This window comes from Gallinula chloropus, assembly GCF_964237585.1.
Source record: "Gallinula chloropus genome assembly, chromosome: 2".
In the NCBI taxonomy this organism is placed as follows: Eukaryota; Metazoa; Chordata; class Aves; order Gruiformes; family Rallidae; genus Gallinula; species Gallinula chloropus.
This window is the reverse complement of record NC_140086.1, coordinates 14,736,663-14,760,867: the sequence shown is the minus strand read 5'-3', so window position 1 is coordinate 14,760,867 and position 24,205 is coordinate 14,736,663. Positions and strand designations below refer to the sequence as shown.

General features: G+C 43.7%; 1 protein-coding gene across 3 annotated transcripts in view; it reads right to left on the bottom strand.

Moving 5' to 3' along the window:
• Positions 1–24,205, bottom strand: part of SNTB1 (syntrophin beta 1) — a 114,906-nt gene that overhangs the window by 16,674 nt on the left and 74,027 nt on the right. The gene's annotated exons all lie outside the window — the stretch shown is intronic.

Below are 24,205 nucleotides of genomic sequence, written 5' to 3'. Positions count from 1 at the left end.
CTTTTCTAGACACACTGTGCCTCTAGATCAAAGTCTTCAGGTACAAACCTGAAAAGAGAACATATTTAACCAAATAACCCCCATGTGTGGTGAAGCATCCTTTCTGCTACTTACAAACCTGTTTGCTCCTTGCACGTTCAGCCCATGAAAGGCAAACCCTGGTTTTTGCTGTCTGCACCTCCCTGTTTTGTTTCTCCTAAGTCAGAAAATCTATCATGTATAGAAGGGATGAAACGAAGCTTTTTTGTGTCCAGCAATATGATGGCTGGGCTTGGGATCACACCAGGGGAGGCCCGTGTTCGTGTCTTGCTCAGCCACAGGCTTCCGCTGTGTTTCTGTAGGGACACCATGGTCTCTGCTGATGTAACAAGCGCCGCTGCAACACGCACAGTGCAGAGTACAGGTGTAAAGGTGATCATAGAATCTTAGGGGTTGGAAGGGACCTCGAGAGATCATCAGGTCCAACCCCCCTGCCAAAGCAGCTCCCTAGCTCATATTGCACAGATAGGCATCCAGACGGGTCTTGGATGCCTCCAGAGATGGAGACTCCACCACCCTCATTGGGAAAAAGTTCGTCCACATGTTGGTGCAGAACTTCCTGTGCTCTAACTTGCAGCCATTGCCCCTTGTCCTGTCTCCACAGACCACTGAAAAGGGCTTGGCCATTTCCCCCTGCATCCCATACTTAAGATATTTATAAACATTAATAAGGTCCCCCATTAGTCTTCTCTAGGCTGAACAGTCCCAGCTCACTCAGCCCTTTCATCATAGGGGAGATGCTCCAGGCAGATGTGATGGTGGACCACAAGTGCAGAGATCAGCTGCTGTATTTCAGCAGCTACATGGAGATGGTTCACGCAGCCTTGGGACGCACCAAACCCCACTGCTCTGAAGACATGCCTTAGCTCCTCCTGCTTCTGGCTGCCTCTGCAGTGGTGGGGCAACATTGCCCCAGGCCTTTGCTTTAGGGTGGACCTGCAGTCTGAAGGTTTGATTCTGCAAATAATGGGGAGGCAAGTTCCACACTACCTGTGTGACAGCTTCTGCCAGTTTTCTGGCAACTGCTCAGGTACTTAAGGGAGCTGCTTGCAACATGCCCTCAAAGAGTAACCCCTTTGATACACAGCAAACAACATTTCAAAGACAGACCAGCTTGTTTTTCCTGCAGGTGATGGGGACCCCTGGCCCCTTTAATAGGTATCACAGTTTCCAAATCTTTAATAGTTTTCACATATAATTAGTTGTCGTAAAGACAACGGACATCTCAGTGGAGATAAATCCTTTTACAAATGGTTTGGCCCTTTGCTCTTTCATCTGCCAGGTTTCCTTTTCATAAGGTTTTTCTTTGAATTTCAGTTATTCATCTACTTCAGGCTGCCAGGAATGGATGAAAGAATACTTTTAATCTATGAGGCTCGCAGATAATTAAATTAAAGGTCTCAGTCTACTCTGGAAAGCTGTTTTATATTTTCATTAACCCAAAAGGGACGTTTCAATTACATTCCCTGTTTAGTAAACAAATTCTGTATTGCCAACAGACTCCGCTGCAGCAAGTACCCAAAATGTGGCCTTTCAGTTCACCGCTGTGCAAGCAGCAAGTTTACAGTTGCAGTAAGCGGTTCAACCCCCTTCTCCATCACTCCCTCCCAAATCCTGGAGCTACAGTATCCTCTCACACAGAGCACAGGATGAGCAAGCAAAAAAGAATTTTTATGAAACTTTTATCTTGCTATTTTCCCTCCTCCATCACTTAAAGTCTCTCCACGCTGACAAGGACCAGCTTCCGTGCAGGCTGGGATATGTCTTGCTACGGGTTTCTTGCCTTTTCACCGTCTTTTGATGAAGTGTTACGTCCACGTTCAGAATAAATTTGATGCATTTACAGAAACCTACTTGTCATTCCTGAAAGTAACAGCTGGGACCAAGAAGGATTTCTGCAAGACGAGCAGCAGCGATGCAGAAATACATCGCGCAAACCCCAGCATATGCAACACCGCTGGTATTTCTGTGAGCTCACTTGACAGGAGGCAATTTGCAAGGCAAGAGTGGGTGTAAGTGACAGCTGTGGGCAGGGGACATCAACACCTCCCACGCCACAGGCGGATGAGATGTATTTTGCTGCTGAACTTTGTAGTTTTAAACAGGAAATAATGTGCAGATTGTTTAAGGTTAAAAAAAAAACAAACCCAAAAAGACAGCAGCTAATGAAAATGAGTCTGCTTTTGTTCTTTTCTCTCTCTGACCTTCATGATAGCTCAAAGGTGCCTTGTGCCATTATCAGATCTGGATTACAGTCAGTGCACACACAACAATCCCCCAAAGGGCACAATATTGCCTCCTGTGAGCAGTGAGCGAGCAATGCACATGTCTGGCCATGGTGCCACTGCTTTGCGGGCAGGCAGAACCACACAGGTCAGGTGGGAACCAGAGCAGGGACCACGCTGACCCACCCCCCCAATGTCCCCAGCAGAGCTCACAGCACGCTGGTAGTGACAGGGACTGCTGAGTATGGACAGAACACTCATGCTCACGACAGGTGTGTCCGAGTCTGAAATCATTCTAATTATCCTTTAAAATGACAAGACACAAGCCAGCTTTTGTCAGAAGTAACACGGTCAAACGCATCAGCACAGCAATATGTTCAGGCCAATGTCCTGATTCTCTGGACTAACAGGAATTTCAACCACCTCTGGCTTATAGCCAAACAGCTCTAAATGTCAAGAGGATCTCCTCAGTCCTCAGTACTCACCCATGCAAGAATGGCAGGTGAACCGAGACCTTTGCTACAGCCAAATAAGAATGCCCGATCCTAGTCCTGTGGTGGAGGTTTGCTCCAGAGCTCAGTGAAGTCAACTGGGGTTTTTCTAATGACTCGTTAGGTTTTGGACTAAGCCTTTGGGAAACAGCCTGCGGGCTGCACGTCTCCCATGCTACAGAGAAGATGGAGCCAAATTCTTCTCGGAGGCGTACAGTGAGAGGTGAGATTTGATTCTGAAACAAGGGAAATTCCGACTGGATACTCAGGGAAAACTTTTCAATATGTTATGGTGGTCAAACACTGGAACAGATTGTGAAATGTCCACTCATCAAGACACTCACAACATAACTGGGTAAGGCCCTTATCAAGCTGGTCTAGATCACTCTGCTTAGAGCAGGGGGGTTGAACCAAAAGACTTCCCTTCCATCTTACGTTATTCTGTGAGCGAAGAAACACTGGGAAAAAATAAAGAAGGGGGTTAGATTTGGATCAGAAAGTCATTGCTCAGCTTGCCCTTGAGTTGTTATTCTGTGCATAAGAAGTTTTTCATGCATATGTGTTGGATGAATGTTGCATCAGTACGAATGCAGTCATTGTAAAATGGTTGTCACAGGTTAAGGATGTGCAGGGTGATTTGTAGTTACCTTCTACCTTAAATCATTTAGAACTGTATTAAATGAGACATGAGCCACCAATGTGCATCTGCAGCCCAGAAGGCCAACCGCATCCTGGGCTGCATCAAAAGTGTGGGCAGCAGAGAGAGAGAGGTGATTCTGCCCCTCTACTCTGCTCTGGTGTGACCTCACCTGGAGTGCTGTGTCCAGCTATGGAGCCCTCAACACAAGAAGGACATGGACCTGATGGAACATGTCAAGAAGAGTGCCACAAAAATGATCAAAGGGCTGCAGCACCTCTCCTATGAAGACAGGCTGAGAGAGTTGGGCTTCTTCAGCTTGGAGAAGGCTCTGGGGGGAAACTTATAGCGGCCTTCCAGTAACTGAAAGGTGCCTATAGGAAAGCTGGGGAAGAACTGTTCGTGAGGGCATGTAGCAGTACGATGAAGAGTAATGGTTTTAAACTCAAAAAGGGGAGATTTAGGTAGGATATTAGGAAAAAGTTGTTCAATATGAGGGTGGTAGATCACTGGAATAGGTTGCCCAGAGACATAGTGGAGGCCCCATCCCTGGAGATATTCAAGGTCAGGCTCGGTGGGGCTCTGAGCAACCTGATCTAGTGAAGATGTCCCTGCTTACTGCAGGGGGTTGGACTAGATGACCTCGAAAGGTCCCTTCCAACCTTACACATTCTATGATTCTATGAAAATGTCTATCCTTGATCCTCCTGACTTGGCAGAGTTTAACAATCTGGATTTCCTTTGCAGTAGATTCCTTGCAAAAGGTAATGAATGTAAGGGAGGGGAAAATGCAGAATCACATCAACTTCATTCCCTGTGAGACATACCTTAAGTAAAAGTGCATGAGAAAAGTTAAAAACCTGCTGTGTTCTCTTTTTTCTCCTGATCCACAGGTCCACAGAAACTGGTTAACTAAATACACCGAAATTCAACTCAAAAAGGAAAAAAAAAATACAATGAGACACAAGACTCAGGGAAGAGCAAACAGGCCGAGAGCACAGGAGGTAGTAAATGCCCCAACACATTTGTTAAAGACACAGATTGCTTTTCTTCTTAAAGAAGGTGAAAGGAACTCAGCTGTGTTTTAAGAAATATTCCGATGCTTTCTGAGTAAAACATATTTTCTTCTATAGCAACTTCGTCAGACCATGAGAGCACTTGTCTGAAATTAAGTAGTGGCAATTTATGATAGCAAGGCTTTGCAAACAGCAAAGGTCCCTCCTTAAAAGATACAGCATTGAGCTAAAAGATTTCTGTAGCAAAACTTGTCCTTTGCTATCTTGTTTTTTTTCCTCTTTTTTTCCCCCATTTTCATTGCTTCTCAGAAATTGCCACAGGAGAGCAGGGAAGGGAGGGGGACATTTCATCATGCAAGGGCTGTGGCAAGAAGACCTGCCCAACCTGTAAGTCACAAGGACAGAGAGAGGAGGCAAGTCAGACACATGGGAAGGTCAGAACAGCCCAGCCAGCACTGGCAACGGAGGCTGATAGAGAGACAGCGGACAGGCCATCTGTAGTTCAACTGACCTTCAAAGCCAGTTTGACTGGGAACAAACCTGTGCTGGAAGAGGTCCCATTTTAAGTATTGTTTATAGAAGAGGTACAGGGGAAGGAGGGGGAAAAAGGGAAAGAAAAACCATTAACCTCGGGCTTTTCTAATCAGTACAGTGATTGAACAAATGAATGGAAAGGCTGAATTGTGGAGGTGAGCACCAAGCTGAGATATAAAGGAAAAAAACCTGTGCAAAAGCGGAGGCAATCACATCCATCTCTCTCTTCCAGCACACTCACACCACACATTCAGGTCAGAATTGAAGATGCCATTAGCAGACACCTTTGCATCTCTTGTGTGTTCATGCATTTTGAGTACACAAGGCTTATCTAATGGGATGTCTGGGCTTATCTGTGGGATGCCTGGGCTCTTCAGACCACAAGGGAGGGTGGTTGGAAACTTGTTTTCTGAAACACATCTCATGAACATATCACAGAAAGGTTGGTGATTGCAACTGCCTGAAGTCTAAGAAATAGTTAAATAAAAATGACAAACTTAAAATGTGGGCTGAACTGTACTCCTAAGACACAGCTCAGTTCTCAGAGAGATGAGCAGCTGCACTGTCTCCAAAACGAACACTGAACTACAAAGCACAATAAACCTCGTACTAAGGGGAACACTGAACTTCCCCTTAAAATGGAGCTGTTCCCTTCCTCTGGTAAGCCAAGCTTGCTCTAGGAAACACTGAGGACTATGGCATGGTCATGTATCTTCATCTTCAGTTTATTGGGCCATTTTGTACGTCAGGGCAAACCCCAGAAGAAAAGGGAACATACCTGTGAACTGTGCTCAGTTAGAGGCAAGAAAAGAGACAGGGAACTTGAGAAGCTCTCCCACATCTCCTGTGCTCCTGCTCGAGAATGGATACTGTTACTCGGTCATGGGGAAAACCCATTTCCTGCAGGTATGTTCCAGGACACCAGGAGCAGCCACCACTATTCTCTGCTATGCCCTGAAGGTTTCTGTATGCCAGAGTTTTGCTGTGAGCAGTTTTCTGTTCAAGCCAAGGTGAAACATGTCATGAGGGAGTTCATCATCATCAGTGGAGTATAATGGTAATTGTACAGGAGTAGAATCAATGTAAAGACACCATAGTTTCAACTCCCTGTCTCTAAAGGGTCTATAACTTACAACTGAATCTGACTTCAGCTGATCAAGTGGGTACCAGATTAGGATAAGTGAATAATAATACCTCAAAAGATACACACACCTCATCTTTCAATTCAGTGAAAGTGCATAGCTTTCTCATCATCAGCTCAAGAACACTTGTCAACAGCACCCAATCAAACGTGAATGTTGGAGGTGGAATTTTGATCTGAAAGTGGTTTGCTGTTTTTAATGATGGCTCAAACATGTAAAACGCCATTTGAAGTTATTACAGTGTCTGTTTAGTGAAGGACAGGTAATCATCAATGTCTACATTCAAACTACAATGACTGAAATCTGTCCCAAAAGATGTTCTACACCTTTCTCTATCACACAGTCTTTCCAAAAATTCAGTCTCAGAAATGATGGCCCATCACGATGGGTACCTTTTCAAGACTGACAGATTCGACTGCTTTACACAAGGGTCATTATAAATCACAAGTGCTGGAAGAAAAAATAGTAATAGCCATATTACAGAGAGAACAAGATGTTTCTTTGTCATTGTTATTATGTTGTCTCAAGGACAGACCAGAATCTTGTGGCGTTTCAGTCTATTGTGTCACTGATCTATAAGCAGTAACACTGATGGACTGCAGTGCAACTAATGACCTCAAGCAAATGAGCGAATTCACTACATGCCTGACATAAAAAGGTGTCAGCTTCAAAAAACACTGATAAAATCTATATGCTATGCTTCATCAACTGGAATTTTGAACATGCTGAGAAATATCTGGAAGCCTTACTGGAAAAGCAAAAATTCATAATAATTTGGCTTAATTTTGAAAACATGCAGAGCAGCCACACGTTTCAGCCTGGAGAAGAGAAGGCTGCAGGGGACCTCATTGCAGCCTTCCAGTACCTGAAGGGAGCATACAAACAGGAGGGGAATCAACTTTTTAAAATGGTAGACAATGGCTGGACAAGGGTGAATGGACTAAAGCTAAAGGAGGGAAGGTTTAGATTAGATATTATGCAGAAGTTTTTTACAGAGAGAGTGGTGAGGTGCTGGAACAGGCTGCCCAGAGAGGTGGTGGATGCCCCATCCCTGGAAGTGTTCAAGGCCAGGTTGGATGGGCCCCTGGGAAACCTTGTGTAGATCCAGGCCTTGAGGTTAGTGGCCCTGCCTGTAGCAGGGGCGGGGTGGAACTCTATGATCCCTGGGGTCCCTTCCAACCCAGACCATTCTGTGATTCTATGATTCTGAGAAGTAAAAATTAGTCAGAATTTAGAATCCAAACCTGCTTATTTAGATGCCTAAGTAAAGTTCTATCACAAAAAGTTCCTATACTTTTTAAGGATTTATTTACTTACCTCCTTGCCATTTGCAAGCTATTCAGGTATTTCACACCATATTTTTTTAAAGAAGGACAGAAACAGAAAGTCTGTGTCTCCATTAGCACAACAACAGACCTCCACAAGCTACCTAAGACACTCAAGGAATATACCTGTTTTCTTGCTGGGGAAAAGAAAGGAACTTAAACTTGTACTTTTCATTACAAGTTGTTTTTCAAATTCAGAATTTTATGATTCTTTTTATTTTTTTTTCTCCTTAGGAACCAAAGCTGAGCACCAAGAGACTTCTGCTCACCCAGCAGGTTTCCAGTTTGCTGCACCCTGGAAGCCAGTATGGAGAGTTGAAAGCCATCACATCAACATCTAACTGTTGGTGGATTCCCAGTGAAGGTAGGGAAGGAACCATTATTCCATTTAATACCCAATTTGCTTTCTTCCCCTCCTTAACCAGGACAAAGTTGAATTGTAACATCTTTTCCCTTTCAGAGATCTCTGTTTGATTTGGGATTTGTTAGTTTTCTAAGGAATGGCTAAAAATGACAAATAGCATCTAACCAAAAAGTGCCACCTGCCTCACCAAACAGCTCAGAATACCTGGGAATAGCCTTTTTCAGCCTTCCAAGAAGGCTTAAGCCAGTCAGTGGTTCAGAAAGGCGAATGCTTAGATTTGAAGAAAGAGGGATGAAGATGACTTGAAAGATTCACAAGTTAACAGAATTGCAGGGGTTGGAAGAGACCACCAGAGATCATCAACTCCAACCCCCAAAGATCAACCTGTTCACCTTCTGCTTAGGAAAGGACAGACTTGGCTCTCAAGACTGGTCTAGCCTGTTCTGTAAAGCCTTCCATGAAAGAAATCCCCAGCTACTCTACTGTAGCTTTTGGCTAGTTTCACCATTGGGAATTTATTGCTCCTGCTGGAGCACATACCACTGTGGTCCTGGGGATACTGTGAGGTCAGGCATCATCACATGCTTGGGAGACTAAGAGAAAACTTGGTTTGGGGTTTTTTTAGCTTTTTTTTTTTTGTTTAAGATGGTCGTTATTCTAACCACGACAAAGTCATTTCAGAAGAGTGATGCTCACAGAGGAAATGGGTAAAGAGGAAGAATGCAGGAGACAAAGCTCAGAGCAGAAGGGTAACTGTAGCTTGTCACTGGTCCTGCGATTTGCTGGGCAGCTGTCATCGCTACCTAGCTGGTACATGAAGAAATGCACACACATCCCTAACACTGCAAAAATAACTGCCAAGGCAGCTTTAATAGGAAACCAGTATTACCTACTTTAGCCAGCCAAAGCTCTCCTGGGGATGTCAAGTGGGCCTTGAAAACCAGTCTAAGGTTTGCTTGGTATTTAAAATACATTTTTAATTCTTGCTGATCCATCAAGCCTTTTTGCTTTGCTGACATACCATGGTTTTGAGCTTTTCTCTCTGGCTACGAACCTACAATAAAAATGGGAGCTCAGCTTTCATAAAGCCACTTAAATTCAGAAAATGGTAGGAGAAGAAATATCCCTAAGGCAAAAGTATTCAAGCCATGAGGTTTGGACCTATGGTCAGGATGTGAGCTGCCACTTCTCAAGAGGAATCCCTTTCCCAGACCTGGTACTGCTTGCATTACAAGATCTGACAAGATCACAGCCCTGGGCTTTATGGCAACAACTCTTTTAATTCATCTACTCTCTATGACAAAAACGTAGCAAATATTGAAGGGCATGTGTTAATAGAAACTATGAATATTCAACAGGGCCATAGGAGGAAGGCAAACATGAAGAGCCTTCTACTCAGCAGTTATCTATGCTTAGCTTTAAATTAGCCATGCAGGACAAACGGATTTAGTGCTGTGCCATGTTATTTCATCTAGGTTACTAAAAGTTGCACAGTTAAAGCCATCAATCTGCAGAACCAAATCCTACAAATATCAGCAGATTACATGCTATAAGCCACATGATTTTGAACGCTAATGCTCTTTATCTGGTACTAATTCGCAGTGTTTTGTATTTTTGCAATAATCACAGTATTTAACTATCCATAGGACAATTCTCCTGAGAACTGATCATTACTCTAGAGGAAAAACTTGGAATAATGTTAATTTCCAAAGCTAATATAAACAGATGGCATGCTACAGGTTATCTCTCTGGGGCCAGGATAGGAAATTAGGGCTTCAAGTTTAAGAATTATCCTTGAAAGGGAAGAATTTAATAAAATAAAGAACTTCCTGGTAACAGCATCAGACTTTCACATCTCTGTACAAACACATCACATATCCAAAGAGAAATAAATGATTTTTGGCACGAGAGATATACGATCTCATGAACCAACTGATTTCATCAATGGAAGGCTCATTCCTGCTGCGGGCTAATAAATCACGCCAGCCAGCAAGTGCCAGCCACTTACAGTAAGAACTGCCCGAGGGTAACATGAGCAGCGTAAGAGCTGCTCTTCTGCAGCTACAAGAAACTGAAAACCCCAAGAGGACAAACACAAATGAGTATTACGGAAGTCACTACACCTAATTCTACCCTTGGTGTTAGATATGTAGTTGCATTGAAGTCCCTGGGAAGTTTTATAAACTCTTTCTTCCAGTTTAATACCTGCTGTGGAGATAAATGTTTGCCTTTTCATTGAGATCTCTTCTGCAGTTTGTACTGGCCTAAGCATCTTACATAAACTGGTATAAAAAATCAGAAGTAACTCAGTTGAGTAACACCACTGTGGAAGTACACAAAGAAAACTGAAAACCACATACTTCATTAACATCACCATATGCTAATATCCACATAACCCATTTCAGGAGTATAGCAAATGGGATGCATTGGATATTGTACCAGCAGTTTCATACCAGAATTTCTGCGTTTTTAAATACCATGTCCTCATTGGCTTCTTTATTTCCTTAGCCATATGGAAACCAGTCAGGCACAATTAACTGTTTGTCAGAAAACAATCCATTAATTAACACCATTCTGTGTGAATGAGCTGAAAATCATGTTCTTTGCTTGCCAGACAGCTTCCATTTTTGCCTCGTGTTAGTGCTCAGAACGAAACACTGCTACAGATACTCTGCTTGACACAACTGACCAAGGGGAAAAAAACAGTAACTGCTGCTGAGGTTTGTCAGAGCAAGCAGCCAGCGAGATTTCTAAAGATAGGTAGGGGGGCAGCAGGCCTTCACCTCTGCATCTCCTAAAATTCTTTACTGACAGATCTTTGATTAAACTGGGCAGAAATAGACTAAATCCCAATTAAGACATTCATATTTGTGGCAGGGCTTGAAAGAGAAAAGAAAGTGCTGGGAGGAGAGCAAGCAAATTGCAGTGTTTTCTAGGCTTAACTTTAAAAATATAGGACCTGACTTCAATTATATTTATATCTGTTCAATTCCACTGACGTCAATGGATTTACTCCTAAATTATGCCAGATGGAAATCAGGCTGGCTATTACCACATTTTCATGTATATAACCAGCACCCCTCTAAAAGCGCCATTTATTCAAAAGTACATCCTCAGACAACACACATCCTCCTGGTAACCCAGCTAAAATCAGGGGAAGGGGCACTCCATGATGGGGGATGGCAGAGGAGAACTGCAGAGCGACAGAAGGGGAAGGGAAAGAGATCTGGAGCAAACTTCCGCTGCTGTTACCCACACGTTCCCAAAACCTTCATTGCTGCTGAATCCTGGGCACTAAACAGATAACCTCTGGGCTGACACAAGACAGCATGGTGCCTATTTGCTTTCCTACTGGAGAAGCAGTCTGTGATCTATGTCACCTCTGAGACCGACATTCCTATATTTCACTTCACAGCTCAGCATCTTCTTTTTCCAGAACTTTGAACCCCTTCGCAAGTCCATGCAGGGCTACAGGTGTGCAACTGCTATCAGTTAGTGGTTGGCTCCTCCTAACTGTTTTACAGAATTGTTCTCTTGCTTGGAAGCGATCCTACAACCACAAGCCACTCCTGCTTGCACTTGCAAATATCCAAGCAGCTGCTTCAAAGGCACTAGAAACCGAGGTTTTACTTGACAATGTCCAGGCTAATGGAAACCGATGATGTACATGACCTTTGATGAGTACAAACAGCCCTGCTGTCCAATCTGAAGTGAAGGAAGACAGAGAAGCTAAAATTCCTCTCTTTGAGGTCTTGCAGCTGTGAAGAATTAATCTTATGAAAGGTGCAGAGAAGGCTGCTCTTATTCTCGCCAATGGAGGATGTTTCAGCACCTTCCAGCCCCTGTCTGTACACCTGTCTGCACCCCAATGGTCTCTGCAGCTCATCCATGGGCTCCTTCCAGCTTCCCACTCCTGTAGCTCAGCTTCATCTCCCAAGCTCTTCCAGTGCTGTCCCACTCTTCCCTTCTCCCAGGCTCTATTCATCTTCTCACACTAGTCCTTTTGGCTTACGTCACACAGGAGCAAAAACCACAACAAAGACACAACATTTGTTGCATGGTTCCATGTTTCCTACTTCTTGGCTACTTCAATGGTTAGAGTTTGGAACAGGGTCTGCTCCTACTGGTACTGTTTATCTGCAGTCTCCCACCGTGGCCTTCAAGGTTTGACAAGCCACTAGGCCCTCTCATACCAACACAATTATTAATATTATGTTATTAACCACAACAATCGCCCCCCGAAGCAGTGCTGTTCTTTTCTTCATTTCCAACTCTTACAACAACACAGCAAGAACCCAACAGTAGGTCACCTTGTCGTCAATAACCAGCTCTCTCAATAAACACAAAACAGGCACCACAAAACATCACAGAGTAGGTTCCCACGCCACTCGGTGCAGCTGTGTGATCCCTCACCACGCTGCTCCTCTTTGCAATACCTCCACTGCCAACAGCTTCCTCCGTCTCTTCCAGCTGCCTTTGCCTTGTTGACATCTGACTGCAGTTTTGGGCATGCAAATTTAAATCTCCTTTTGAAATTTTGGTAGCACTGTAATGTGTGTTTCAATCCTGTGATTCAGGGATCCAAGGGTCATAGCAATAGCAAGAATTTTTTTAAGGGGAATGAACATGTGTGTGTTTAAACCTAAAGTCTGAATGTATCCCCAACTGAAGGGTCCTGCAGAAAGTGTCACGGGATGAGATGAGGCCACAGACAACACCATAAAACACTTCATAATAGTGTACAAGCTTTTTATTCCATAAACAAATAGGCAAGCTTCTATTACCGTAGCAGGCTTCTCCTCAAAGTGAACTTTTTAGAGCCGTTTCCATAAACATCACTGACATTTCCAGTATAAAGCACACAAAAGCAGCTATATCCATACTACACATCAGCAGCCTACTCTGGCCAATGTCTGCAACTATTTTCAGCACAAGATCAACAAATGAATGTTTGCAGAGCAGCATCTGCTCAGCAGAAATGTATAAATAAAAAAGCCCCAATAATAACACGATGTGTTCCTGCAGTTTCAGGAATCTTCCCTATGGCTAACAGTTGTTCATGTCTAGTGATTAAAACCCAGGTGCTTCCTTCCAGCAGAGCTACTGTTACCGTACGAGCACCTGAAACCCAGGGATTCTAAATAACATCTGAATAAACCTTTGCTAAGTCTGTTTGTCTTCAAAAGCAATGTCACTACATTGAAAGCAGCAGGTCCACACTCCCCCACAGAGTCTACCGATGTTCACCCAAAGAAAAAGCCACTTGAAATCCAGAGTCCCTTTTTGCACCATGGCTACAGAACAGCCACAATGTGTAGCCAATACATCCTTCCATAGCAGGCAGTGGAAATCCCTGGACTCAAAAAAAAAAATGTTCCAGGGTATCCTTCTAGATCTTCAAAATGGTCCTCAACTGTCTTGCAGTAGGAACTGGTAAGAATGGCTGTGTTTTTGCTGAAGTTGCTGACAAGATGGCTTACTCTTCATAACAGTGTGCCATCAAAGTGTTACCATTTTTTAGCAACTTCTGACTCTTCTGATCCCTATCTCAAATGAGTTTAATTTCTACTGCCTGTTATGCCTGAGACTCTACTGACTTTGCCGAAAAAAGACTAAGCTTTTAGAAGAGAAGAATACTTACCGTCACTATTAGACCAGAAAAACTACGTGACTCCAAGGGATATTTCATCAAGAGGCCTCTAAAATGGACTGCACAGTTTTCCATGGATCCTACTGTGTGGTTATTACACTAAGGATGTTGTACCACATTGTTCTTGAAATTGCATTATTGCTGTGTGCTGGAAAAAAATCTGAAATCATTACAACAGGTTCTGACATGAGGTCAGGTGTGATACAACAGTACCTCATTTCTCTACCCCTATGGTATGCCTGACACCATAAGTTCCTGATGCTGCATCCACCCTCTCCAGACCCTGGTAATGCTGCATGTACTCTACCAGGAATGATGCAAGAGTGGGACAGTTTCTCATACATCTGAGGGACTTTGCTCTTCCAAAAGATCTTGGTTTGGATTTTCCTACCCACTAGCCCCTTTCTTCCCCTGTTCCTTTCCAGCTGTTTTTCCTATTTAGCATCCAAAGTCTAATGTGAACACCTGATTTCAGTAGATTCTCTGTTTGAAGCAGTAATGGCCCTTCAGCCTTATTGATCAGTTTTAATCACACAAAGAGGAGGACAGAACACTGTGTCACCTGGAGAAATCACATTTATTCTGTCTCTATTTCTCTGTCCCCTGCAGCTGGCTGTTCAGGGCTTACATTAAAACTGGAAATGTGGCTTTCTTATGTAGTCATTGTGCAACTCTTCCTTCCTTTCCTAATCCTTCAACTGAGGAAAATAGCCAGGAGAAGGATATTGTCCATCTTGGGATTTTTGTCCACCTCTCCATAGGGATCATTAGCAAAATACTGTGTTTCCCTACATCAACAATGGTAAAATGACATAAAAATCTGGCCAGTTGAGGGAAGTGTTACTTTTGGAAGCAATCAGAAACAGCTGCTTTCTAAACCAGGGATGCTGGCTGGTGGTGGTAATTCAGTAATTGGTCCTAGGAATTTTATTTGTGAGGAGAGGAGAACTTTGTTGAAGTATTGCTAAACAGGGCATCTACTAATCAAAAAAATATAGCAACACTCCCAAGTTCCTTGCAATACCATGATAATCATTGGATGGTAATCCCTGACGAGGTTAAATCTAATGTTATTCAATGGCTGTTCCCCAAAGTAGATTCCCTTTTGGTAGTAAAATCACCATCTTACTGTTTAAACATTCAGGCTTTCCTCTCTATTTCACAGTTCATAAAGCACCTTTATGGTGTTGAGGGTTTTTTTTCCCCCTGAATAGACAGAAGACGGTTTGTTTTTTTCCTGCTTTGATGAAATCCTATCACCCACAAACAGTCAACCTGTGACGCTGCTCTACCTTTTTTAATTGTCTCCTCCTATTAAGATGCTAGACCTGCACGTCTCTCCCTCAGCCCCAGCGCGATCCTGCGACGTGCCTGGCCTTAGCGCCGTTGGGCCCGAGGTTAATGCGTACACCATACAACTCATTAGCTGTGTGTTACCATCAGAGCCAGAAATCTACATGATTGATCCAACAATATGTTTGGGCTTGGGACCGAGACTCAAATGAGGTCTCACCAAAAGCAGAGGTCAGCAAACTTGGCACAAATGTTGCTGTGCACAGAGAAAGCTTTTCTTCCAAACTATTCATCAGGGAAGGTACAAATGACAACTAATATGGGCCTCATTAAAAACAAGAAGAGGAAACCCCTTGGAGAGGGCAAGGAGGCTCCCTCACTATCCTTTTTTCTTTTCCCAGTCCTTTCCTAAAGCTTTTATTTACGTTACAGTAAAGACAATGTGGAGCTTAAAGGTAGCTGTGGGGCTTGGGGTTTAGGAGACTCGTTAGACTAATTATCTTGATGCGCACTATCAATTACTGTCCAGTTAAGCAGAGAGGGTAACTCTGCAGGCAGAAATAAATCTTCGGAACTGAAAGATCCAGGGAAATGGAATAAAAGGATTTTTTTTATCAGCTCTATTGTTTCTGTTAGTTGAAACTCCAGTGTCAAAACATTTTCCATCTTGAAATAACTAAAATAAAACAGACACTAGTTTAAGAGCAGGAGAGAGGAGAGGAACGATACAAGAAACCTTTTAAACTGTGGATTTGTTTCAAGTACAGTTCTTAACGAGGATTTCACTCATAACTCGAGCACTCTTGCCACAGTCAGGCCCTGAAACCAGTACTTCAAAATATGCTGTTTTACATATGGTATCATCATGTTCTTTCTTCCTCAGGAACCAGGGGTGTTGAAAATGCTATCGATACAACAATGAGGCTGTACGAGAAACACTTCCCTGCAGTCTCCAGAGTTGCTGTGTTGCAATATAATTGTCTAATGGCACATTTTTGCAAGGGCTGTCATCACGGTATTATGGGTATAATTTTATTTTTACAGGATACGATAATAAGGTAAAAGGCTGGTGTTAATAGCCTTAGGAACCTATTACATAAACAGAGGTTGAGGATTAAAATTGGACTGGATTTGTAGAGTCGGCATTGAGTAAATGTCTTGCCACACTGAAAATTACAGCGCATATAACTCTTCCCTTTCCAGTGCTTTGGTTTTTTTTTTAAACTCTCCTATTCTTCTAAAGGTCAGTCTCTCTTTCCAACAGAGAACACAGCTTCTTCTCAAGGTATTTTTAGAAAATCTGTTTATTTTCCTCTGCTAACAGTTGTTTGGCAAAACAGGATACAAGGCACATATTGCTCCTCTCTGTATCAGCAGCGATGCTCTGCTCCTCCACAACACCCCTCGAACATTAACCAGCTCATCTGCCTTAAAAGCACTTCTGGGTAGAGACACACACCTCTGATTGCAAGCTGAGTGGGCGAGCAGGATGGGGAAACACTGTGCAAAAAGTGAGGGGAAAAATCCCCAAATGTTTTCCTCTAAACTGGGGCATTTTTAATAGGAACGGCCCCACTTTCATCAGCAGTTTTCTCTGATTCCTTGGGGGGAAAAGGGCTGCATGGCAGAGAGAAGAAGGGTTTGGGGTTTTTTATGGCCTATTCTGCTGCTTTCTAATCTATTTATTCATGCCATTAATCAAAAAGCTGAAATGGGAGTACTGTTCTGCTAGGGAAAAATCACAAACCCCTGATGACTGGGGGGAGAGGAATTCATACTGGCCAGAACCTGAAGGTCAGCACACCCCTAATGGGCCCCTCCGTTCCCCTGAAGGTGATTTTTAACTTCAAGAGACAAAACCAGTAAATGAAAACAAGGTACCTTTGAACAGAGAAAACGCAGCTTGAGAGGAACTTAATGCTTGGAAAATCTGGGTTTTTTCTAAGACTGAAAACCCCTTTCTTTTCAAACTTCTTCCATGCAGCCAGTAAGCAGAAAAATGTGGACAAACATGCAGACAGACACAGTGCAAGGGCACAGCTCTTGCAAAACACTGTCTTTCTCAGTGCCCAACATCTTGCAGTGACGTGTAATCAGGGTATATCAGCCCTGGGGAGGTAAGAATCAATTGGTTTGTCCCGTACAGCTGAAGTGGGATCTAGGGGCTGGAGGGCAAGCTGAGTGTCCACAGCACTGCAGGTCAGTGCGGTTGGTGAGGGAGATGCTCAGGGCTTCTTTGTTCCTCAGACTGCATTTGCCTGGCTCATCTGAGTTTGCACCAATACATTGCCTTAACTGCAGCCTTCTCACCCTGGACAACCATACCACAGCATCTCCAAATGCCCAGATTGAGCTCCACACTCTCCCCAACTAACATGCTGGTCTGCTTTCTCCCATGACATGAGTGGTCCCCTTGCCTATCCTGCCACTGCTGACACCCTACGTGCATCAGCGGAAGAAGGCAGAAAGAAGTTAGGGGCAGAAGGAGGTAAGTTATTTCCTGCTTAGGGGCATGAAATAATTAGGAAGGGCACTCTCTGCTCCCCACTGATGGCAGGGCTGGATGTGGGTTCAGTAGAGGTCTCTGTTGTGTTATGCAAAATGTGCTTTATTAAGGAGATGCTCATATTGCATTTAAATCGCATTTGAAGACGAAGAAGCATCACTGTCTCCAGTTCTTTCAGTGTCTTGCAGTATTTTCTGTCAGAGGTTGAGAGAAAAAAGGAGGACTTGCCTCTGCTTCTGAAGGAAAGAGATCAAAGCCTTCCTTCACATTCTACTTGTATTTTTCCTGCTTTATTTTCCCAACTGAACTTGACTGCAAGTAAGTTCAAACACAGGCTTTCAAACCTGCAGAGCCCCAAAAGGGAGTTGAGCTGGCAGGTGAGTGAGGGGAGATGCACCCATTTGGACAGATCCAACTGCAACTGCCAAGGCTAAAGGTGGAGATACCCAACATTGTGAAAATTTAGCAAGATCTGGGAAGAAAATACTTTATCTACCAAAACCTACACAGTTCCTTGTCCAGTAAAATCCAGCCCAGACAAGCAGCAGTTCAGGTTTGGGTTCAGGACCACACCAGGCATGTGCTCCACAGCCACCACCCACCACCTTGGAGGAACTGAGAGAAACAGCTCCCACACCCGGGGGGGGGCCGCAAACCCCGCCTGTTTCCTTTTGGCATCCTCTCCTCCTTCCAAGCTACAGCCCACCATTTCCCCTCTCAAACCCTGCCCCGGGTTTGTCTGCAGGACATCTGCAGAGGTCCCTCTCACAGCAGAGCCACAGGCCACCACTGGGATCCCACCAGGTGGTCCAAGTCCCCACTGCCCGCACAGGCAGAGCTGCCAGAGCAGGAGTCACATCACTGGGCACACGATTCCACCTGATGCCGAAAGGGAAAAGTTAAATAAAACTCTGTGTTGGGATGACATTATAAAGGGACTTTGTCATCATTCCTGGGGTCTGTGGAAAAAGTTAAGTCGTTTTTTACACTGTTAGGTCAATTCTGAGGCAGAGGGAGAGAGGGCAGGATGTGATTACCTCTGCTGGGTTCTGGTCAGAGCTATCGCAACCCGTGTGGGGAGGGTGAGGTGACGTGCAGGGCCTCACTTTACACTTCAGCTCCATTTCTGCAAGAATTGTTTCACACATGAAGGGTACCACAGGCACAGTGGTGCTCACTCACTATTCAACTGTGCTCCATGATTACCTAATAAGAGGGTGTTCCCTTCATGACCAAACTGTACTGCAGAAACAGACTTTCCTGCTCAGGTCCTTCACGCATTTGCTATCATCTTCCTGCATTTTTTCAAGATTTATTTGCACTTATTCTTTTTTCCAATCCCCTTGCACTGAGTACTTCTGCCTGCCTTAGATTTATCATGTGCTCAGCTCCCATAGGCCTGGGAAGAAATAGCACGTGTGTGTTACGGATAAAGACTGCCAAAGCCTTTAAAACAGTGTGGTGAGCGAAATGGCTGTTCTCAACCCAGGTTTTCCTTAATATATCCATTTACTGCAGGCACCTAAAGCAAAAAGGGAGCGATGTTACTGCTGATAAAAGTGGCCTGTGGAGGAACCTTGCTGAAGCTGGGAGAGGAAATTACTCTTCATGCTATTTCAGGTTTACGTCTTTCCTAAGAACAGGCTGATCGTTATCCCAGATAATGAAGACTGTTAATGTAATTAAGCGCTCTGTTGTGGTGTTTTACAAAGCAAACAAATAAGTTCCAGAATTAATAAGCTGCAAGGTTAAGTGACACAGGGCAAAAGCAGCACTCTTCATTTGGATGTAAGTAAGTGCTCCATAGCAAGTAATAAGCTGGGATTTAAAAGTAGAATTTCTAATTTAGAGGACACAGAAGGTTTTCTGAGTTGAGGTATGTGTAATGTCCAAAAGGTCAGACCAATTTTAAGATTATGACCAGCTGTATATTATCAATATGAGAAATCAGGTCCTTCTCTAACCACTGAAAACAGGAGGCCAGGACCAAATTGCCTTCTCTTCTTCCTGGGCATTATAGATGGGTAGTGTTCCTCAACGTGCCTAGATAATTAGCAGAGAAAAGAGAGACTGGAATAAAAGAAAAAAATAATTAAAAAAAAACAAACCACCAAGCCTAGAGATAGCAAAGGAGACCACAGTTCAGCAACATACTTTCCTTGCAAAGAAATTAGGCATTTGAGTAATAGTTTTCTTAGCCGATGCCCATGTTTCTAGCAGGTGATTTATCTAGTTAAACCATACACTGATGAGGGTTAAGATACAGTATGACCCAAAACTTGCAGCAGTTTCACCCTAATCACACAGGTACTTGCCACAGCCAGAACTCAGACCTGGGGATTTATACAACGCAAATTTTACTCCAGAATGTGCCACTGGTTCAGCCTGTGCAGCCTGATGAGGCAGCTAGCCCAGGGCAAGAGTTACACGTGTTTCCCAGTCCCTGCCCCTCTGCCACAGGCTCTCACTGCTTCTCTGGCACCCAGATTTGCGTTTATCATTACAAGCCTGCAGAAAGTCAATGCCACCCAATACCTCCACCCAAAGTAATGAGCTTTCTACCAGTGTAACTATCTGATCAGGGTCAGGGTCAGGCAAGCACTGCGATGGAAGAGCCGGGAATTCTAAGCAGAATGGCAGCAGCCCCAGCCACAGAAAAGCCATGACAGGGCTGTTAAAATGCTGCCTAGCAGCTGCTGGGCTTTACGGGAAGGCTGTTAAAATCAGATATTCACAATGTTAAACAAAGGCAAAATGTTGTAACTATGTGATGGGCTGGTGGTTTTCTCGTGCAAAGTCATTTTAAGCTCACTTTTACAATTTGGAGATTGCATAAAATTTTATGACTGAAGCTCCTCTCCTGTCCTTTGAAAACTCATTTACCTGTGATGAGAATAACGACTTGGCTCTGTAGCCGCCTACTTGTTTTGCTACCCAGTGAACATACTTCCGAAGGAAACGGTACAACAGAAATATTTTCATTTTAAACTGGGTAAAGAAAAAACAAACCTCAAATAAGCTCTCATGTCATCTGCCTACATCTTGTTTGGGCAGCTTGCACGGTTCAGAATCTTGCTGTTATCACTCCCTCCTCTGAATTAGAGCAGGAGCAGGAAGATAAATATAATACTGCAATACACAGCTCCATACCGAAGAAGATCACTCTGCTGTGACACGCCTCGCGCTTCAGCTCTAACACAACAATATGGTTATCTAAGGTTTGAGGGGACTGAACAGCCCGTAATATATTAACACACTTTTCATTTCGGAGATAGTGTCAGGAGCTGAAAAACAACTCCAATTCACGGTGTGCTCTGGTTATTTCCCCTCCAGAATGGGGTGTTTTCTCCGCTCTGATCCCTGCACCAGATCTGCGGAGCAGCGACGTGCCCGGTGCAGGCAGACCAGCATGAACAGGAACTGAGTGCTGGGGTTAGGTCCTAATGAGAAAGTGCCAGAGAGGCACTTTTTCTGCAGCTTCAAATATTAACATTATAAAAAGCTACTTGCAGCAACTCCTATTTTAAGTTTCTCAAAGGAGCTTTGAGATCATTTGGAGAAGCCCACTGCCAGCAAGACATTTGACATCCAGAAAGGAGAACAGTCTCCAGCTGCAGAAACACTTCTTCTTTCCTCCAAGGCTACATTTAAGGTGTCACTGGCACAGCAAGGACAGGGAGAGACGCAGAGCTCAGGGGTTCATGTTGGTGGTTGGTTTTTAACTGACGGCGTGGCCGACTGCAGAATTGGCAAAAGGTACCTTTGCAAAACCATTTTTGCTGGAACACCTTCTTGTGTTTGCATTAAAGAAGCAAAAATGTAGATAAAGCTTTTGCCAAAGATGCCTTGGTCTGTTGGAACAGACATTACGACGTGATAAAATAAACTACCATTTCCTCAGAGTTTTAGCTCTCCAGTGCCAAAGACGAATTTGCTCCTCACCAAGGACCTCAAGGGTAGGTGGAAAGCAGGAGGACAAAAGCAGCAATGTCTGTTTCAGTTCCTCTGAACTGAAGCTACGGGATGGGCAGAGCTATGAAAAAGTGAGGGAAAAGTGGAAAAGCCATTTCTACAAGGACTGAAAGGATTCCTGGAAAGAAGAGCGGCAATTAACACACACATGGAAAAGTTCCTCAGTTAGGGTGACATTACTGACTTCTTTTTTTGTCTTTGGTCAGTAGGATTACCTTTACAGGGAACGTTACGAACAGGAAAGACCTGGAAAGATTAAAACCCACACATAGCTGTTCCCTCCTGTTTAGCACACTCCTTAATTCTATGGGACTTGCTGAAGGGAAAAAACAAATGCAAGCAAGAAAAGGTGATGGGGAGCGCATGCAGGTACTCGACATTTCTCTTACTTACAGAAAGGTTGTAGGATGCTGCTGACTAATATAAGTACCTAATCCTTGGCTGGCTTCAGAAACCCTTGGCATGAGGTCAAGGTCAGGACAAGGTTAGTGCCTTAATAAAAGAGGGAATATGGCATCTCTAATGATTGCTTCTGGCTGTTTTTCTCCTTACCCATAATAACACCACAGTGCTTGTTTGCCTTCTTAAAGCGATGCAGAGCAAACTTTCTGTGAACAGGGTTGCAGGTTGCTTTCCCTGCTGACAGACCCTCACAGCCCAACGTGGGGCCCAGTCACGCTGAGGATGGCTGGACCTGCCAGATGGATGCTTCATGCTGAAGACCACAAATTTCAGGCTGTCTTCATAGGGTGGTTCAGTGATGGTGGAAGAACCCTGTTCTCAGGCAATTGCATTAGTACCTTAGATAACCTACTATTTATTTTAACGTTACCCACCTGGGGGAGGCTCTGCTAATGAATCTATTTTTGTAGTGCCATAAAGGTTGAAGTTGAGAGCTAAGTTTAGAGCAGAGACATATAAAAAATGTCAAACCAGGAAATAGCTTAATGAAAGCAGAGAGTAATCACAGCAAATTACAGTAAAATCTCTATGGGATTACACTTTGCATTCCCCAAACAAGCGGAGGAATTAATCTCACTTAGGGTTGTTCCATTTTGCTCAGAATTCACCGTAAGGATGTGCTGTGTAAGTAGCATAATGCAATGCCATTAAAGCTGTCTTAAAAGTCTAAGATGCTTTTCAAATCAGAGTTCAGATTTTTTACCACTGTAGTCCATGGAAAAACAGCAAGATACTCCACATAAAAAAACCTCAACAATTTATGGTGATGTTAGGAGGAATATAAAGCACATGTTTTATTTTGTGGCTACTAATAATGAGGTCCCTTTCCAAACTCCAGTGTTTAGAAAGCAACCAGCAGTGGATGTGGTAGGGTAGTTGAAGAAAGCTGGTATTCCTGGTGTGCTTCCAAAAATCACTGCAAAATTTAATCCCTCCCCACTGGCAAGCACAGGTTTTGCACAAGGAGCATCTAGGAAATCCCCTGCGGTCAGCATCTTGCCTGGCTGCCTTGAACACCTCCTCCAAAACAGCATTTTTAAAATTTTTTTAAACATTTTTTTTAAACATCTGCATTTATAGGTGCAGTATATATATATACACCTTCATCTCTCACCTTCCTCTTTCCTTCTCCTGTGCTTTACAGCCCACAGGCTAGTAACAAAACACAAGCAATTTGACATCACTCTACCATACGCAGTGATTTTCTCTACTTTTCAACTGAACACCAACATGAGAAGAAGCTGGGAACTTTTGACCTCACTCCCTTACTATTGCACAGCTCTGGAGCGTTAGTTTAGTGAAAAAAACATGTTGACTTTTGGGTAACAATGTCACTGCAAATCTCTCAAGGCTAGTTCTTGATGACAGCCACTGTAAATACAATGGAACGTGCACAGAGAGGCAGCCTGGCCCGATTAAAGGCAACACGAGTTTCACGACTGAATTCAGCAGGACCTTGAACTGGTCCATAATGAGTAACATGAAATACGATCTTAGTCCATAAGGCAAAAGAAAAAAAAAGAGGAGAAAGAAGCATGTGAACAGGATTTTCTTTATTAACTGGAGTTTCGTAAACCAGAAGCATCTGCTTAAAAAGGCCTGTGAATATTTTACATATATGGTCTATATGATCTGCTACAGAGCAGTTACTGTTTTAGAGAACAGAAATAGCCTCTTTCTTACATTCAGGTTTTCACAAGTTTATAGAAGCAGATATAAAAAGGAAAACAAAATTACAGACCCCATGTCTGTACAGTTTAACAGTGTTAAAATTTACTTACCAGTGCTTTGGAGTTTTAACCCCAAATTATTCCCCCAGACTTTTCTATTTTTTACAGCAGTATGCCAGACTTGTTCTGTCCTCCCCGCTCTGCAAGCTTGGAGGGAGGGGCAGGAAAACACACAAAATCTGTCTGAAAGTTTTTCTGCAATCTTTGCCCTGCTACATGTGGTGTGGACAGACCCACCTCTTGCTAAGTATTAACGGTGTGCCCTCTGAAAGCACGCTAGATAGAAACATGGCACCTGTGCTTAAGGCTCATGTATTTTCACCTACAAAATCCTAGCTAGAGCTAAAAAGTACAGTGTTTTGGGGGGGGCACTCGCAGCCAGCTTTCCACACCTCTGCTGGACACACAGGTTGAAGGGTGGTGTGTACACAGTGGCCGTTTTTCCATGCACCCCAGCTGAGATGCTCTGAAGAGATGCCCAGGCACTACCTGCGTGCGAGGCATTTCTAGGCACAGTCCTGATGCTCTTGCTGGAGCTAATCCTCACTTACCAGCAGGTACAGTGCCAAAAGCAAATTCTGAGACTACTAATTTAAAAGCAGATAATCTCATGCCACTACCATCCCTGTGTATTCATTGATCAGCTTTCCACAGGTCAACAGATCCCAAACCACTTTCAAACTGAACACCAGCTTTCTACTGCAACGTAAAATATTTTGAGACTTCAACTGCTCAAGACACGGGGCAGAGCTGCAATTGCAAGCTTGGCCTTCTATGAAGATCATCTCAAGCACAAGGTTACAGTTAAAGAGCTCCAAG